This window comes from Chanodichthys erythropterus, chromosome 3, assembly GCF_024489055.1.
Source record: "Chanodichthys erythropterus isolate Z2021 chromosome 3, ASM2448905v1, whole genome shotgun sequence".
NCBI classification, from domain to species: Eukaryota; Metazoa; Chordata; class Actinopteri; order Cypriniformes; family Xenocyprididae; genus Chanodichthys; species Chanodichthys erythropterus.
Window position 1 is genome coordinate 56,817,246 of NC_090223.1, and position 6,744 is coordinate 56,823,989.

Sequence of the window (6,744 nt, forward strand, 5' to 3'; positions counted from 1 at the left end):
GAAAAAAACAAATACTGTACTTTTCAAAATGGCCGCTACTGTAATGGGTGGAGACTTAATGTAAGAAGTTGAATAGCATCAGCATGAAGAGACGAATCAGATGAACTAAATTTAATTTTTCTATGACAAACAGTTCAAATGTTAAAACCGTTACAATGTTGAAATTTTGAACTGGTGGTGGCGCTATAGAGTTGGTTCTAGAGACTCCAAATTTGGTCCAATCACTATTCATGAGCATCTCTACAACTGTGCCAAATTTCATCATTTTCTCATGTTCCGTTGATAGGGCTGCCATAGACTCCCATTCGGGAGGAAGAATAATAATAATAAAAGGGAAAACGTACAATTACAATAGGGGCTACAGCCAATGTTAAATGTGGATTTTAAGATTTTGGCTAAGGTTTTAGCAAATAGATTAAAAAGGGTTTTACTTAAAATCATAAAATCGACACAGGCGTATGAGGTACTAGGGAAGGACATTGTAGATGTGGTTAAGAGCATAAGGGACACAATTTATTATATGAAGGAGAAGGAGAAAGGGGGTTATTTAGTTAGTCTAGATTTGGAGAAGGCATTTGATAGGGTGGAACATTAATTTTTATTTGATGAGGGTTTGGTTTTGGAGAAAATTTAGAAAGTGGATGAGAATTTTTTACACTAATATTTTAACATGTATTAAATGTAATGTTTTTTTAACAGAATGCTTTCAACCAATAAGAGCTATAAGACAGGGATGCCCGTTGTCGGCCTTATTGTACACACTGGTGGCCGAGCCACTGGGACTGGCTATTAAGGCAGACGGTAGCATAAAAGGAATACACTGCTTCTCTTTTGGTATTTCTCTCAATTTGTATCAATATGCTGATGATATGACATTGTTGGTAGAAGATATTCAAAGTATAAATGAGGCAATGGAGATTTTTGAGAGAAATTGTAGAGGTTCAGAAGCTAAAATAAATGTGGGGAAGAGTGTGTGTATGAGGTTGGGGAGGGTTGAAGGAATAACGCAGCACATACCATTTAAAGAAGAACATCATATTAAAGGTGCCCTAGATTCAAAAATTGAATTTACCTCGGCATAGTTAAATAACAAGAGTTCAGTACATGGAAATGACATACAGTGAGTCTCAAACTCCATTGTTTCCTCCTTCTTATATAAATCTCATTTGTTTAAATGACCTCCGAAGAACAGGCGAATCTCAACATAACACCGACTGTTACGTAACAATCGAGGTGTACGCCCCAATATTTGCATAATGCCAGCCCATGTTCCCAACATTATAAAAGGCATTAGACAAAGGCAGCCAGTATTAACGTCTGGAGCTGCACACAGCCAAATCATCTGACTAGGTAAGCAAGAACAACAGCGAAAAATGGCAGATGGAGCAATAATAACTGACATAATCCATGATAGCATGATATTTTTACTGATATTTGTAAATTTTCTTTCTAAAAGTTTCATTAGCATGTTGCTAATGTACTGTTAAATGTGGTTAAAGTTACCATCGTTTCTTACTGTATTCACGGAGACAAGAGCCGTCGCTATTTTCATTTTTAAACACTTTAATGCTATCTAAAGTTTGGTATGTATTGGGAGTTACCCCGTTGACACAAGGATATTATAAAAAGATAAAAGAGGTGGTTTTAAAGTTTTTATGGGGAAATGGGAGAGCTAAGATAGCATATTATACTTTAATAGGGAATATTAATGAGGGGGGACTGGGACTCTTAGATCCGTTTTTAAGAATGAAGACACTGAGAATTAAAACGGTGCAACATTTTTTGCAAGGAAATAAGGATGTGATTTGGAAAAGTGTCATGGAATATTATTTGAGGAAATTTGGATATTTTGAAATGGGATGTAATGTTTTATGGATGAAATTTAAAAATTGAATGTTAACAGGCTTGCCAAGGTTTTATGCGGAGGTTTTAGAATCATGGGGGGAATTTCTAGGAAATGTATTGTTTATACCTACAGGAAGAGCGCAGATATTAGAACAACCACTTTTTTTAAATCAAAATATTTTTACATTTTGGGCACACATCAGGAATGTTTCCATTATATCGACAGAGTTCCACTGGAGTCACATATGTTCGCATTAACCATTTAAATTGAATAACTTTAAGACGAGTATTTATTGATGTTGTGTGGGCTAAAATGCATGCATTTTGTCTTCCTCTGAAAGTTGTGATGACAAATCATCTTTCCAAGCTCTGAATCTATCATGAGAATTTTCCGAAACGTAAGACATAATCAGATTATATAATTGAGAAATAATGCCTTTCTTTTGACTATCTTTTAACAACATTTCTTCCAAATCTGAAGTGGCGGGTTTTGTTAATATATTGTTTTGACTTGCTCTTATAAAACTCCTAAGTTGGAGATATTTAAAGAAATGTTTTTTATCTAAGTGAAATTTATCTTGTAATTCTTGAAAGGTCATAAGTATGTCAGATTTTGGTAAATACACATCTCGAACCATTCTTAGTCCCTTGGTATTCCATGATTTAAATGTTGCATCTGCCCTGCCTGGTGGAAAACATTGGTTGCCCCATAATGGACTAAATTGAGACAGACATTGTGGATCTTTCAGAAATGCTCTCACATCACTCCATACTTTTATCATGTTTTTTAGAATTGGGTTTTTAGTTTCTTTTAATAGTTTTTTTATTGTATTTGAGTATAAATATGAGGGAAGAGGTCAATTAAATCCTTGTGATTCCATTTCTATCCAATGTGGTGAATGATTAGTATAGTAAAACAAAATAGACCTTAATTGTGTAGCAAAATTGTACAACTTAAAATTGGGACATTTCAAACCTCAACGCTCATAAGGCAAGTACATTAAAGACAAACGAAGTCGTGCCCTTTTATTATTCCAGAGGAAACGAATAAACATTTTCTTCATTTGCGAGAAAAAAATCGAATGGGGGTGGTAGGGGAATATTCTGAAACAGATAAAGTAGCTTTGGAAGAATGTTCATTTTTAAAATGTTAACTCTCCCAATTATAGACATTGGCAGCAGCATCCATCTATCAACTGAATTATGTATTCCTGTTACTAAAAGGTTATAATTTACCTCAATTATTTTTTCTAAACTTGGTAAAATCTGTATCCCCAAGTACTCAAATTGTGTCACAACATTAAACTGTATAACATCTGGGATTGGGTTTGTTCTTTCATGTTTATTTAACAATAAAATAGAAGATTTGGTTTTATTGAGCTTGTACCCTGAAATTTCACTAAATGACTGGATGACTTCCAGAATGATCTGTACTGATGTGTTCAGATTCGAAATAAATAGGATCACATCATCTGCGAACAAAGAAATCCTATGTTCAGTTGGTCCTACTGTAATTCCACTAAGTTGGGGATGGGAGCGTATTGCAATTGCAAATGGTTCTATTTCTAACGTGAATAATAAAGGCGAGAGTGGGCAACCTTGTCGGCACCCACGTTTTATTGCTATCGGTTGAGAAATATTTCTATTAGTGATGACTTCAGCAGTAGGGTTGTCATATAATATTTTAACCCATTTGATAAAATATTTACCGCATCCAAATTTTTCTAATACCCGGAAAAGATATGGCCATTCAACCCTATCAAAAGCCTTTTTGGCGTCTAATGATAAAAGAGCTGTATTTGGCGCATCCTTTTTATAATGAATAATATTCAATAGTCTCCGTACATTGTGGAAGCCCTGTCTTCCTGTGATGAATCCATTTTGATCTAAATTTATTACATAGGGGAGAGCTTTTTGTAATCGTTTTGCTAATAATTTAGAAATGATCTTTAAATCCGAATTCAAAAGACTAATGGGTCTTAAATTTTCACATTTATCTAAAGGTTTTCCTGGCTTAGGTAGGAGAGTAATCAAGGCTGTATTTAATGAAGGAGGAAGAAAATTCGACTGAAAGATTTCTTCAAACATGTCCAATACAGGTACCAAAAGTTTATTCTTAAATTTCTTATACAGATCTATAGGGATGCCATCAGGTCCTGCTCTTTTTCCAGATTTCATGCTATCAATGGTTTGTCCAATTTATTCTATTGTAAATTTTGAATTTAAATTAACTCTATCATCCTCAGAAATAGTGGGTATATCTATTTTATTTAGAAAGGTGTTTATATTGTCAGGTTTAATTGATTATTGTGCTTTATACAATTCTTCATAATAGCCCTTAAACGCATTATTAATTTCTTTTGGATCCAACAGTGTCTGTCCATTTGATATTATTGAAGTGATTGGCGATTTCGTTTCAAGCTGTTTTATTTGCCATGCCAACAATTTGCCAGCCCTATCAACTTGCTTGTAAAATGTCTGTTTCAAACGTAAAAGACTTGAGGCAGCTCTAAAAGCAGACTGCTTATCATATTCAGCTCTCAATAGTAATAATTCTTTCTCCAATTGTGAATTACTAATATTTTCAGAATTATTTACTTTCGTTTGAATGGCTCTTATTGTATTTTCCAACTGTAATCTAGTTTCCTGTGTTTTTTTTTATTTAGATCCTGTATTTAACTGATGATATGCCCTCTCAGGAAAGCCTTGAAAGCTTCCCACTTAACGCATGCAGTAGTTTGTATAGTGTTGATTTGAAAATACTCATCTATCTGTTTTTCTAAATATTTTACCAAGTCTTCATCTTGTAACCATTTATGTTGGAAATGCCATCTGGGTGGATCTCTTAATAATTTGTCATCTCTGTAGACCAAACAGCATGGTGCATGATCTGAGATCACAATATTATCATAAGAGCAGTCAGAAATTTTAGATTGCAATTCTGAAGAGACAAGAAAAAAATCTATTCTAGAGTATGTCTTAAAAGTACCCGAATGACAGGAATAAGCTCTAATATTTGGATTTCTCTCTCTCCATATATATAATAAATTTAAATCTTTCATAAACCTATGTATTGTAGTCCTACAGTTGTTATGTGAACTGTCAACCCCAGTTGATCTATCTATTTGTGGGTTTAATGTACAATTGAAGTCCCCGGCTATCATATGTAGTCCTGGAAGCGTTGAGAGAGTAAGAAATAGGTCATTATAAAAATTGTTATCATCTACATTAGGACCATAAACATTAGTTATATTTAGCATTTCTGATAACAAAGATCCTTGAAGTATTAGAAATCTTCCCCTTTTGTCTTTAATAGTATTTTTTAATTTGAATGGAACCGACTCATGAATTAATGTCATAACCCCTCTAGCTTGAGATGTAAACGATGCCGCATACACAGTGCCTTTCCACCTCCTTCTCACCCTTATACTATCATCAATAAGATGAGTTTCTTGCAACAGTACAATTTTAGCATTCATTTCTTTCAGTTTATTCATGACCTGTTTTATCTTTTGAAGACGTTGTAGACCTCTGCAGTTCCATGAAATAATATTAAGATTCATTTCTTAAGTCAGAACTTATAAAAATTTTTAAAAAATTCTTATAAAGATTTTTTTTTTTTTTTTAGGTTGCTTTGCAATGTAAAACTATCCTTGCTTATAGGCATAACAAATTGGGATGCTAGAACAAACATCCAACACACTGAACTAATATAACCCCCCTCTCCCCTCCCCCACTCAAGAGGGTACCCCCGAACCCCCCTGTTGGTTCAGTTTGCGTAGTCATGGCCTGATTAGTCTTGGTTTCTTCATCACGAAGATTACAGTCAAATAGGCTTGACTGTCTAGTTGTTCCACCTTTCCCCTTCTGCGACTTTACCGAGCTAGGCATCACACCTCAAAATATTCTTCTATTTCAAACTATAAGTGAGAAGGAGAGCATTTTTTTACGAACTTAGCAGCAGAACAGCAAAAAACATGTCTTCCTACATGGCCGCCATAACCGGAAGTCTCCATGGAATTACTGGAAGACAAAGAGGAAGAGTTTATGGGAATGATTGTAAATGGAAACCCAATGATGGAATATAAAGAAAATGCTGTAAATTTATTATGGAAAAAATATGAATAATGAATGGAAGGATGTAAAGATGATGTTACACAATGTTGAAATGTTTTAAAAAACTTTTTTAATGTCTGTAAAAAATGTAAAATATATGTTTTAAGAATAAATAATAAAAAAAAGACTGGTTAGTACTTGGACGGGAGACCACCTGGTAATACCAGGTGCTGTAAGCTTTATGTTTTTTCAAAAAAAAAAACCTGAGATTGTCTCACCTGGGAATACCAGGTGCTGTAAGCTTTATGTTTTTCTGAAAATATAAAGAGTGTCTGAATGTCTTAAATAGCCCACTCTTGGCTGCAGATCTCGTTTATGGATATACCACTCTGAGCACCCCCGATCCCATCTGATCTCGGAAGCTAAGTAGAGTCGGGCCTGGTTAGTACTTGGATGGGAGACCGCCTGGGAATACCAGGTGCTGTAAGCTTTATGTTTTTTCTGAAAATATAAAGAGTGTCTGAATGTCTTAAATAGCCCACTCTTGGCTGCAGATTTCGCTTACGGCCTTACCACTCTGAGAGCACTCTAGAGCAGTGGTCGCCAACCCGTCGATCGCGATCGACTGGTAGATCTTTGTCACTGTCCCGGTAGCTCTCAAAAAAAAAAAAAAAAAAAGCAAAGAAAAAGAAATTAGTACAAAAAATACATTGTGCCTGATTGATGTTCAGTTTTCAAGCATCTGTAACTGTTATTTCTTAATCTAACTGCTGTATTTATTTTTAATAAAGTGACCAATGAGATAAGAGATGAACTATTAATGATAAGATGATAAGTTAATTG

The 6,744-nt window shown here is 34.5% G+C and overlaps 1 non-coding gene across 1 annotated transcript; it reads left to right on the forward strand.

The window, feature by feature from the left end:
* The first annotated feature begins 6,272 nt into the window (after positions 1–6,272).
* LOC137018192 (5S ribosomal RNA) lies at positions 6,273–6,391 on the forward strand. Its single transcript, XR_010894843.1, has one exon. It is a non-coding gene; the product is annotated as a 5S ribosomal RNA (ribosomal RNA).
* Positions 6,392–6,744: the final 353 nt, after the last annotated feature.